Here is a 13,162-nt window from a genome sequence, read left to right as displayed (position 1 = left end):
AGAGAGACCGAGAGACACGGGGAGGAGTTGGAGACACGGTGGCACATGGGGAGGGTAGAGAGACACGAGGAGACACGGGGAGGGGAGAGAGACACGGCGAGGGAGAAAGAAACGGGGAGGGGAGAGAGACGTAGGAAGACCCGGGGAGGGGAGAGAGACAGGAGGAGGGGAGAGAGAGACGGGGATACCCGCGGAGAGGCGGGAGACGCGGGGATACACGGGAAGGAAGAGAGGCATCGGGAGAGGAGAGAGACGCAGAGATGCACGGGGTGGGGAGAGAGACACAGGGAGAGGAGAGCTACATGGGGAGGCATGGGGAGAAAGAGAGACATCAGGAGGGGAGACAGTCACGGGGAGACATGGGGAGGCTAGAGAGACACTTGGAGACACGGGGAGGGAGACACAGGGAGACACAGGGATGGAGAGAGGCACGGGGAGGGGAGAGAGATACGGGGAGGCGAGAGAGACATGTGTAGAGAGACGTAGGGGGATACGGGGAGGGGGGGCAGACACGGGGAGGGGAGAGAGACACGGGGAGATGCGGGGATTGAGAGAGACACGGCGAGGGAGAGGGAGACTGGGAGGGGGGAGGGACAGCGAGAGAGACTCGGGGAGACACGGGGAGGGAGAGAGACACGGGGAGGGGGGAGAGACATGGGGAGGAGAGAGAGACACGAGGAGGGGGGAGAGACACGGGGAGAGAGACACAGGGAGACACGAGGAGGGGAGAGAGACACGGGGAGGGGAGAGAGACACAGGGAGAGAGACCCAGGGAGACACGGTGAGGGGAGAGGGACATGGGGAGGGGAGAGAGACCTGGGGACGGAGGCGAAATATGGGGAGGGGAGAGCGACACAGGGAAACACGGGGAGGGGGGAGAGACACAGGGAGGGGGGAGAGACATGAGACACAGGGAGGGAGAGAGACATGGAGAGGGGGAAGAGACACGGGGATGGAGGAGAGACACGGGGAGGGGAGAGAGAATCGAGGAGAGAGACGTAGGAACACATGGGGAAGGAGAGAGACACGAGGAGGGGAGAGAGACACAGGGAGGGTAGAGAGACCCAGGGAGACATGGGGAGGGAGAGAGACATGGGGAGAGGATAGATACACAGGGAGGAGAGAGGGACACGGGGATACGTGGGAAGTGGAAAGACACATTGGGAGGAGAGAGAGACGCGGGGAGACACGGAGAGGGACACAGGGCGGGAGAGGGACACACGGGGAGGGGAGAGATACACGGGGAGGGGAGAGAGACACAGGGAGGGGAGAGAGACACGGGGAGGGGAGAGAGACACGGGGAGGGGAGAGAGACACAGGGAGGGGAGAGAGACACGGGGAGGGGAGAGAGACACGGGGAGGGGAGAGAGACACGGGGAGGGGAGAGAGACACGGGGAGGGGAGAGAGACACGGGGAGGGGAGAGAGACACAGGGAGGGGAGAGAGACACGGGGAGGGGAGAGAGACACAGGGAGGGGAGAGATAGGGGGATTGTAGGGGGAGCAGCATTGGGGTGTGAGGTGAGGATGGGAGAATCCATGATGTTAGTTGGTGTCCGCACCATCGTTATCACCACCAGTCACTCACTTAGCCACTCATCCACCCACTCACTCATCCACCCACTTAGCCACTCATCCACCCACTCACTCATCCACCCACTTAGCCACTCATCCACCCACTCATCCACCCACTCACTCAGGCACCACTCACACCTCGCCCCCCGTCCCCATCCTAGCGAGTATAATAAGCAAACATGGTGTAACTGGAATAATTTACTGGTGTTCACTTATCTGACCCTGTTCACATATCCGCCCAGACCTCGGTGCCCCCAACCGAGAGATTCTGATGTGACACGCACAGCGCAGGAAGTCCTCGTTTTAACGCAGTTATAGATGCGTTCCGGGAAAAAGGTGCCGCGTCAAACGAAAACAATTTGTCCATGAATAATTTGAACAACGATAAGTTTTCGCGAGATACGCCACGCCGCACGGCGAGATGGCGGGACGGATTTCAGAGCGTACGTTGCTGCGTCACTATCGTTCCGCATTCCTGTATCACTCCTGCTCAGGCCACGCATCTCAAGAAAGTCCTTGTTCGACCGCTCAGAAGCCACATTGTGACGTTGCATGCTCCCGCATTGCGCTTTGTGCAAAAAGTGTTCCCCAATGAAAGAACCGTGTTGTCGTGAAAATGCGTTGCGTGACCACCAACACGTTAAGCGATAACTTACTGTGTCGTTAGACACTCTAGTAGACTAATGGACACTAGTCAGACACTCTAGTAGACTAATGGACACTAGTTAGACACTCTAGTAGACTAATGGACACTAGTTAGACACTCTAGTAGACTAATGGACACTAGTCAGACACTCTAGTAGACTAATGGACACTAGTCAGACACTCTAGTAGACTAATGGACACTAGTTAGACACTCTAGTAGACTAATGGACACTAGTCAGACACTCTAGTAGACTAATGGATACTAGTCAGACACTCTAGTAGACTAATGGACACTAGTTAGACACTCTAGTAGACTAATGGACACTAGTTAGACACTCTAGTAGACTAATGGACACTAGTCAGACACTCTAGTAGACTAATGGACACTAGTCAGACACTCTAGTAGACTAATGGACACTAGTTAGACACTCTAGTAGACTAATGGACACTAGTTAGACACTCTAGTAGACTAATGGACACTAGTTAGACACTAGTAGACTAATGGACACTAGTTAGACACTCTAGTAGACTAATGGACACTAGTTAGACACTCTAGTAGACTAATGGACACTAGTCAGACACTCTAGTAGACTAATGGACACTAGTTAGACACTCTAGTAGACTAATGGACACTAGTCAGACACTCTAGTAGACTAATGGACACTAGTTAGACACTCTAGTAGACTAATGGACACTAGTTAGACACTCTAGTAGACTAATGGACACTAGTCAGACACTCTAGTAGACTAATGGACACTAGTCAGACACTCTAGTAGACTAATGGACACTAGTCAGACACTCTAGTAGACTAATGGACACTAGTCAGACACTCTAGTAGACTAATGGACACTAGTTAGACACTCTAGTAGACTAATGGACACTAGTCAGACACTCTAGTAGACTAATGGACACTAGTTAGACACTCTAGTAGACTAATGGACACTAGTCAGACACTCTAGTAGACTAATGGACACTAGTCAGACACTCTAGTAGACTAATGGACACTAGTCAGACACTCTAGTAGACTAATGGACACTAGTCAGACACTCTAGTAGACTAATGGACACTAGTCAGACACTCTAGTAGACTAATGGACACTAGTCAGACACTCTAGTAGACTAATGGACACTAGTTAGACACTCTAGTAGACTAATGGACACTAGTCAGACACTCTAGTAGACTAATGGACACTAGTTAGACACTCTAGTAGACTAATGGACACTAGTTAGACACTCTAGTAGACTAATGGACACTAGTCAGACACTCTAGTAGACTAATGGACACTAGTCAGACACTCTAGTAGACTAATGGACACTAGTCAGACACTCTAGTAGACTAATGGACACTAGTCAGACACTCTAGTAGACTAATGGACACTAGTTAGACACTCTAGTAGACTAATGGACACTAGTCAGACACTCTAGTAGACTAATGGACACTAGTTAGACACTCTAGTAGACTAATGGACACTAGTTAGACACTCTAGTAGACTAATGGACACTAGTCAGACACTCTAGTAGACTAATGGACACTAGTCAGACACTCTAGTAGACTAATGGACACTAGTCAGACACTCTAGTAGACTAATGGACACTAGTCAGACACTCTAGTAGACTAATGGACACTAGTCAGACACTCTAGTAGACTAATGGACACTAGTCAGACACTCTAGTAGACTAATGGACACTAGTCAGACACTCTAGTAGACTAATGGACACTAGTTAGACACTCTAGTAGACTAATGGACACTAGTCAGACACTCTAGTAGACTAATGGACACTAGTCAGACACTCTAGTAGACTAATGGACACTAGTCAGACACTCTAGTAGACTAATGGACACTAGTTAGACACTCTAGTAGACTAATGGACACTAGTTAGACACTCTAGTAGACTAATGGACACTAGTTAGACACTCTAGTAGACTAATGGACACTAGTTAGACACTCTAGTAGACTAATGGACACTAGTTAGACACTCTAGTAGACTAATGGACACTAGTCAGACACTCTAGTAGACTAATGGACACTAGTTAGACACTCTAGTAGACTAATGGACACTAGTTAGACACTCTAGTAGACTAATGGACACTAGTCAGACACTCTAGTAGACTAATGGACACTAGTCAGACACTCTAGTAGACTAATGGACACTAGTCAGACACTCTAGTAGACTAATGGACACTAGTTAGACACTCTAGTAGACTAATGGACACTAGTCAGACACTCTAGTAGACTAATGGACACTAGTCAGACACTCTAGTAGACTAATGGACACTAGTCAGACACTCTAGTAGACTAATGGACACTAGTTAGACACTCTAGTAGACTAATGGACACTAGTCAGACACTCTAGTAGACTAATGGACACTAGTCAGACACTCTAGTAGACTAATGGACACTAGTTAGACACTCTAGTAGACTAATGGACACTAGTCAGACACTCTAGTAGACTAATGGACACTAGTCAGACACTCTAGTAGACTAATGGACACTAGTTAGACACTCTAGTAGACTAATGGACACTAGTCAGACACTCTAGTAGACTAATGGACACTAGTTAGACACTCTAGTAGACTAATGGACACTAGTTAGACACTCTAGTAGACTAATGGACACTAGTTAGACACTAGTAGACTAATGGACACTAGTCAGACACTCTAGTAGACTAATGTACTGTGTTTCTTAGCAGCTACCACTGTTAAATGTCACCATTATTTGTGATATCACTGTTGCTTGTGATGCCACCGTTGTGATGTTAACGTTGTGGTGCCAATACACAATTAAACTCCAGCTCTGTAAATCGAGGCCCTGATTTATTATCAGTGTAATGTAGTAACTCGGCGGGAGACGACTTCACGGGTAACACACTCTTTATTTTATCAAACACCTACTTTGTATCTCGGGTGACAAACACCCACTTAGCTACTTGGCGACTAACGCCCACTGAGCTACTCGGATGACCAACATCCACTTAGTATCTCGGGTGACAAACACCCACTTAGCTACTCGGATGACCAACATCCACTTAGCTACTCGGCGACTAACGCCACTGAGCTACTCGGGACACTCCCTGCCCGGGGTATCTGTCTCGACTGTGGGTCCCCAGCCCGACCCACGGGAGCGTCGGACCCCGGGTCCCACAGCCTCGCCTCCGAGCCACACAGGGCCCCGGTCCCCACAAGGACGGCGGGACTAGGGGTCTCGGGGCACTAGGTCTTCGGCTCCGTCTTCGGGTCTTCAACTGGGTAACTCTCCCCGAGTGCTCTCGCGCGTCCCCCTTTATACCCCACCTGCGGACGTCGCTGCGAGCACCCACTTATTCGACCAATCGCTGGGCGCTGGCTACGATCCTGTTTTCCCACATCTCATCGTGCCTCACCACCCACGCCGCGCCGCCCCGTCATCTGTCACTCCCGGCGCGCGCGTCCACACCACGCCCACAACGCGTGCCCAACCCCGCACCCCGCGCCGCCCCGTGATCCATCACTGTCACAGTCGGCGCACGTCAACACCACCACTACATCAGCAACAGCAGCAGCAGCAGCCTCAAACATCTTGATCCGTGCGTCGATGGTTGCTTGAATCATTTGCAACTCAATTAGAAAATGACATCACTGCTGTCGATGAACTCATGCCGATCAAAACGAGTACAAAGGGCGCAGTTACTGGTTTGTCATCGGAGGTGATCATTGTGGAGTCTCGCAGAGATTGGTCTATGCTGCACTCCCACCACTCGTCAACTCGTCAAACGGCTCCGTTGCACAGTACTTGCAACATTCTTTGGTGAATAAAATCGCGACCATCGAGTTTGATCGAGGCAGAAGTCACGTGAGCTACGGCACGTGTGATGCCGCCACCACGAAGCCGTTCAGCAGGCGCCCCATCCCCGACCTCGCCACCACCAAGCAACGGAGCCAACCCCTCGTCCCCCTCACCTCACCTCACATGAACACACCTGCACGCATTTCCCCCCCCCCCCCCCATAGAGCTGGAAGGGAAGGTCACCTGATCGACCGTTTTTTATCCGAGAAACCCTTATCGGGATTAACTCTCACGGTTTCCGGCGATCAGGGAATTGGACGGCTTCCCCCGACGCTACGTTGCACCGTGGCGCTGCGACCTGCCTTAAGATGGTATGGCCGCGGCGAGGGGCATTCGGCCACCGCGGTTGAAGCGCATCCCCCACACACACCACCCACGTGTCGACGGGGCAAGCAGGGGAGGGACGGGACGGCATGAGTAGCGGGACCGCAGGGGCTCTTGCGCATAGTCACGGATGGTTGGGATAATTACGCTTGAGCGCGCAGGCACCATTGTTAGGGAGGGAAAGGGATTAATTTGAATGTACGCCGCGCAACGCCGCACACTGATTAGCATATCACAGGCGCCCGGAACCGCGGTGCGCGTGCCAGAGGGGCGCGAGCCCATTGTTAAGGAAAAGCTGAGGGCCACCGTCCGGCGCGGAGCCGCATCCCTTTGATGTAGGGAGGATAAAAAAGGGGGGCAAAGGAGAGATCGGGCTCTCTTCTCTCCAGCGCCAGGCGACAGGACGCTCTCCAGTCCAGCGACCCGAACGTCCGTGAGACGCATCGAGGCACGCTGCGAGTACGGGATCAACGAACCGCCGTGGGCATCTAACAGGGAGTAAGAAGGTGAAGTAGGATAATAGCCGATAGATAAGGACTAGGTACAGGTTTAGTGGAATAGGCCAGCCTCGTCGACTCACTGATTCAACATTAGTTACCAGGTAGCGAATAATAAATCATTAATAGCGAAGCGTGGCCTCGCGTGATCTTGTCGAGCAGTGGGAACGTGTGGGTGCGCGTGTGTACACAGTGGTTCGCCGCGTGAGTGAGCGCTGCATAGAGCGGCGCACGAGTGGGTGTCGAGTGGGTGTCGCGTGTGTGCAGGTGTGTGCACTCGTAGTGTGGGGGAAGGGGTCGGTGCGTCCGCAGGCCCCCGCTCCGTCTGTCGCCGCCGGGACTCGCGCAGTGTGAGGGCAGCGTCGTTCGCCCTCCGACCCCTGACCCCCGTTTAATAGCGCGTGATCCGTGGAGAGGCAACGCAGCGTCCGCAGGTGAACGAGGGCGTGCGGCGAGCTATGCCTCTCACACGAGCTCGCGGAGGGACGGACCAGGGAGGGGAGCCGTCGGGCGATGAGCCCAGCGACGGCAGCAGCTGCTCGCAGAGCAGCGAGGGGTCGGCACACGGCAGAGCCCCTGCCATAGGCACGGAGCAGGGAGGGACTTCGGGGACCAGCGGCCCCAACACACGTGAAAAAGATGAGGTGACCCCCCCCCCCACCCCCCCCGGGGCTCGCCTCGCTCAGCTGAGCATTGTTTTAATGCGGTGGGCTCCCAAGAAATTGATTTCTGTAAGACTAATGTACTTCGGCTCCTCTCCACACGACTGTAACACGAAGGGGTACGACCCCTTCCACCCGACAGCCCACGGGAGTGACAGCCTCGGTTGAGGGTCTCCGGGTGCTGGTCCAGTCTTCAGGTCTTGGGATGTCCTCAGGCTTGAGCTGGTGAACACCGCCCGGCCCGTCCAGAGGGCCGGACTTTTATCCCCAGGTCGGGGTCGCCCCTCTCCTCCTGACCGCCCCCCCCTCCCAGAACCTTCTGGAAGGTCTTAAGGGGCCCAGTGGGGGGTCAGGGGTGTTAGTCTCCAGTCGCGGTGGGGGGCCGGGGGTTTAACCTTTGGTCGACCCCTACGCATCTCGCTCTCTCTCTCTCGCCTGCCCCCTATTGACCCGTGCACGTGGTGGCAGGTCAGCTGACAGCGCCTTGTTATGGCGCTTACACACAACTTCATGCGACGAACGCTGCACGTTCCGTCGTTTTTATGCAGGGGGCGCTGCAAACCTACGCGCCCTCTGCACATGAACGACGGAGGCGCAGGGACAGACGTTCGATGGCGTTGGAATCGATCTGCAGACGGCGGTTTTCTCGCACGGCCAGCTCTGTATCGCCTCATCTCGATCCCGCGATCCCAACCAGGTGAAAGTCCGCATCAAACCGAACCCCCAGCAAGGCCATCTACTTAACGACAAGAGAAATCTCCAGAGGTGGGACAAAGTCATTGTTATGCAAGTCCAAGTCGAGTCGCAAGTCATCAAATTCATGACTCGAGTCTGACTCGAGTCCAAGTCACATGACTCGAGTCCACATCTCAGAGGTGGGACAAAGTCATTGTTATGCAAGTCCAAGTCGAGTCGCAAGTCATCAAATTCATGACTCGAGTCTGACTCGAGTCCAAGTCACATGACTCGAGTCCACATCTCAGAGGTGGGACAAAGTCATTGTTATGCAAGTCCAAGTCGAGTCGCAAGTCATCAAATTCATGACTCGAGTCTTGACTCGAGTCCAAGTCACATGACTCGAGTCCACACCTCTGGAAATCTCACACGAAATATCGCTTTCAATGAATAAGCTTCTAATGAATAAATACAATTATCTGATTCAAAACAGAATACAATTCAAAGTTGTTTCATTTTCAAACTTCAAAACGGAGCATCGGGAGCTTGCGTGGATGCGTCGCTCGTGCGCAATTCTTTTCGTCACTTTCCAATCGGCAAGGACCATTTCTTGTCCTAATTCGACAAAATCTATGTCAACACGTAATACAAAATTATAATTCGTGTTGTATGCCTTGTAACTGATGAATGATCCGAGCGTGCTCGCTATCTAAAAGACAAGGAGTTGCTCCAGAGGCAGACGCTTCCTGAACACACAAGTACCCTTTGACATGTATCATAAGAAGTGATCTGTCCAGGTTACCTGCAAAACACAAACTTTGTCCTAACATCACTGATTCAATGTATAGACAAATGCTACATGTACACACACAATCAGACAAGTATTCATTCTAAATGATTGACAAACATTTTCACCATGTTGAATTACTGCACTGAAATGTTCTGCATCAGGTTACATCGTATTAACAAGATATGAAAAAAAACTGTCCACTTAACAGTGTATGTACAACATACTATTGTGCCATTCAAAACGAATGCTGGTGTCTGGGTCAAAATTGAGCAAATTCCAAACATTACCTACAAACTGGTACAAAACTGACACCTTTATTCAAGGCATCATGTTTGCAATATAATGGTAGGGTAAAAACCTACCATTATATTTTGCCACTGGTAAAAGAGATCTCATAGTGTAAATGTTTACCCCGAACTCTCAATACTCTGATATTGCACTGTTTTTGAGTTGTACGCCTTCTGGTGTCATCTGGCCCTACACCAATGGGGACTAGGCTCTAAAGAAAGCCGTCTCGGGTGTGGGCCAATCAACTTCAAGGACAGTGCATATTATTATCATCATCAGAGTTGCTTCTTTTTGTTTGCTTTATTGACTACTTGTGTTGTGGTCATTGCAAACATGATGCCTTGAATAAAGGTGTCAGTTTTGTACCAGTTAAAAGGGTAAAAACCTACCATTACCTACAAACTCCACAACCAAGATGCCACATCAACCATCGCCCCCCACTGACAGGCTCTTGTCCACACGCAGGCCGGTGCAGGGCCACCTCCTTGTGCCACACAGGGGCAGCTGCTACTTGGGGATGTTTGAAAAGAGATACGATACAGTACAAATCTCCTAGTTGCCAGAGGCGATTAAGCAAGCACCATATAAAAGTGTCTGACTAGTGTCCATTAGTCTACTAGAGTGTCTGACTAGTGTCCATTAGTCTACTAGAGTGTCTGACTAGTGTCCATTAGTCTACTAGAGTGTCTGACTAGTGTCCATTAGTCTACTAGAGTGTCTGACTAGTGTCCATTAGTCTACTAGAGTGTCTGACTAGTGTCCATTAGTCTACTAGAGTGTCTGACTAGTGTCCATTAGTCTACTAGAGTGTCTGACTAGTGTCCATTAGTCTACTAGAGTGTCTAACTAGTGTCCATTAGTCTACTAGAGTGTCTGACTAGTGTCCATTAGTCTACTATAGTGTCTGACTAGTGTCCATTAGTCTACTAGAGTGTCTAACTAGTGTCCATTAGTCTACTAGAGTGTCTAACTAGTGTCCATTAGGCTACTAGAGTGTCTAACTAGTGTCCATTAGGCTACTAGAGTGTCTGACTAGTGTCCATTAGTCTACTAGAGTGTCTGACTAGTGTCCATTAGTCTACTAGAGTGTCTAACTAGTGGCCATTAGTGTACTAGAGTGTCTGACTAGTGTCCATTAGTCTACTAGAGTGTCTGACTAGTGTCCATTAGTCTACTAGAGTGTCTGACTAGTGTCCATTAGTCTACTAGAGTGTCTAACTAGTGTCCATTAGTCTACTAGAGTGTCTGACTAGTGTCCATTAGTCTACTAGAGTGTCTGACTAGTGTCCATTAGTCTACTAGAGTGTCTGACTAGTGTCCATTAGTCTACTAGAGTGTCTAACTAGTGGCCATTAGTGTACTAGAGTGTCTGACTAGTGTCCATTAGTCTACTAGAGTGTCTAACTAGTGTCCATTAGTCTACTAGAGTGTCTGACTAGTGGCCATTAGTCTACTAGAGTGTCTGACTAGTGTCCATTAGTCTACTAGAGTGTCTAACTAGTGTCCATTAGTCTACTAGAGTGTCTGACTAGTGTCCATTAGTCTACTAGAGTGTCTGACTAGTGTCCATTAGTCTACTAGAGTGTCTGACTAGTGTCCATTAGTCTACTAGAGTGTCTGACTAGTGTCCATTAGTCTACTAGAGTGTCTGACTAGTGTCCATTAGTCTACTAGAGTGTCTGACTAGTGTCCATTAGTCTACTAGAGTGTCTGACTAGTGTCCATTAGTCTACTAGAGTGTCTGACTAGTGTCCATTAGTCTACTAGAGTGTCTAACTAGTGTCCATTAGTCTACTAGAGTGTCTGACTAGTGTCCATTAGTCTACTAGAGTGTCTAACTAGTGTCCATTAGTCTACTAGAGTGTCTGACTAGTGTCCATTAGTCTACTAGAGTGTCTAACTAGTGTCCATTAGTCTACTAGAGTGTCTAACTAGTGTCCATTAGTCTACTAGAGTGTCTAACTAGTGTCCATTAGTCTACTAGAGTGTCTGACTAGTGTCCATTAGTCTACTAGAGTGTCTAACTAGTGTCCATTAGTCTACTAGAGTGTCTGACTAGTGTCCATTAGTCTACTAGAGTGTCTGACTAGTGTCCCTTAGTCTACTAGAGTGTCTAACTAGTGTCCATTAGTCTACTAGAGTGTCTGACTAGTGTCCATTAGTCTACTAGAGTGTCTGACTAGTGTCCATTAGTCTACTAGAGTGTCTGACTAGTGTCCCTTAGTCTACTAGAGTGTCTGACTAGTGTCCATTAGTCTACTAGAGTGTCTGACTAGTGTCCATTAGTCTACTAGAGTGTCTGACTAGTGTCCATTAGTCTACTAGAGTGTCTAACTAGTGTCCATTAGTCTACTAGAGTGTCTAACTAGTGTCCATTAGTCTACTAGAGTGTCTGACTAGTGTCCATTAGTCTACTAGAGTGTCTGACTAGTGTCCATTAGTCTACTAGAGTGTCTGACTAGTGTCCATTAGTCTACTAGAGTGTCTGACTAGTGTCCATTAGTCTACTAGAGTGTCTAACTAGTGTCCATTAGTCTACTAGAGTGTCTGACTAGTGTCCATTAGTCTACTAGAGTGTCTGACTAGTGTCCATTAGTCTACTAGAGTGTCTGACTAGTGTCCATTAGTCTACTAGAGTGTCTAACTAGTGTCCCTTAGTCTACTAGAGTGTCTGACTAGTGTCCATTAGTCTACTAGAGTGTCTGACTAGTGTCCATTAGTCTACTAGAATGTCTGACTAGTGTCCATTAGTCTACTAGAGTGTCTGACTAGTGTCCATTAGTCTACTAGAGTGTCTGACTAGTGTCCATTAGGCTACTAGAGTGTCTGACTAGTGTCCATTAGTCTACTAGAGTGTCTGACTAGTGTCCATTAGTCTACTAGAGTGTCTGACTAGTGTCCATTAGTCTACTAGAGTGTCTGACTAGTGTCCATTAGTCTACTAGAGTGTCTGACTAGTGTCCATTAGTCTACTAGAGTGTCTGACTAGTGTCCATTAGTCTACTAGAGTGTCTGACTAGTGTCCATTAGTCTACTAGAGTGTCTGACTAGTGTCCATTAGTCTACTAGAGTGTCTGACTAGTGTCCATTAGTCTACTAGAGTGTCTGACTAGTGTCCATTAGTCTACTAGAGTGTCTGACTAGTGTCCATTAGGCTACTAGAGTGTCTGACTAGTGTCCATTAGTCTACTAGAGTGTCTGACTAGTGTCCATTAGTCTACTAGAGTGTCTGACTAGTGTCCATTAGTCTACTAGAGTGTCTGACTAGTGTCCATTAGTCTACTAGAGTGTCTGACTAGTGTCCATTAGTCTACTAGAGTGTCTGACTAGTGTCCATTAGTCTACTAGAGTGTCTGACTAGTGTCCATTAGTCTACTAGAGTGTCTGACTAGTGTCCATTAGTCTACTAGAGTGTCTGACTAGTGTCCATTAGTCTACTAGAGTGTCTGACTAGTGTCCATTAGTCTACTAGAGTGTCTGACTAGTGTCCATTAGTCTACTAGAGTGTCTGACTAGTGTCCATTAGTCTTCTAGAGTGTCTGACTAGTGTCCATTAGTCTACTAGAGTGTCTGACTAGTGTCCATTAGTCTACTAGAGTGTCTGACTAGTGTCCATTAGTCTACTAGAGTGTCTGACTAGTGTCCATTAGTCTACTAGAGTGTCTGACTAGTGTCCATTAGTCTACTAGAGTGTCTGACTAGTGTCCCTTAGTCTACTAGAGTGTCTGACTAGTGTCCATTAGTCTACTAGAGTGTCTAACTAGTGTCCATTAGTCTACGGGTGTCTGACTAGTGTCCATTAGTCTACTAGAGTGTCTGACTAGTGTCCCTTAGTCTACTAGAGTGTCTGACTAGTGTCCCTTAGTCTACTAGAGTGTCTGACT

This window comes from Lampetra fluviatilis, chromosome 66 (assembly GCF_964198595.1).
Source record: "Lampetra fluviatilis chromosome 66, kcLamFluv1.1, whole genome shotgun sequence".
In the NCBI taxonomy this organism is placed as follows: Eukaryota; Metazoa; Chordata; class Hyperoartia; order Petromyzontiformes; family Petromyzontidae; genus Lampetra; species Lampetra fluviatilis.
This window is presented reverse-complemented; position numbering follows the sequence as displayed.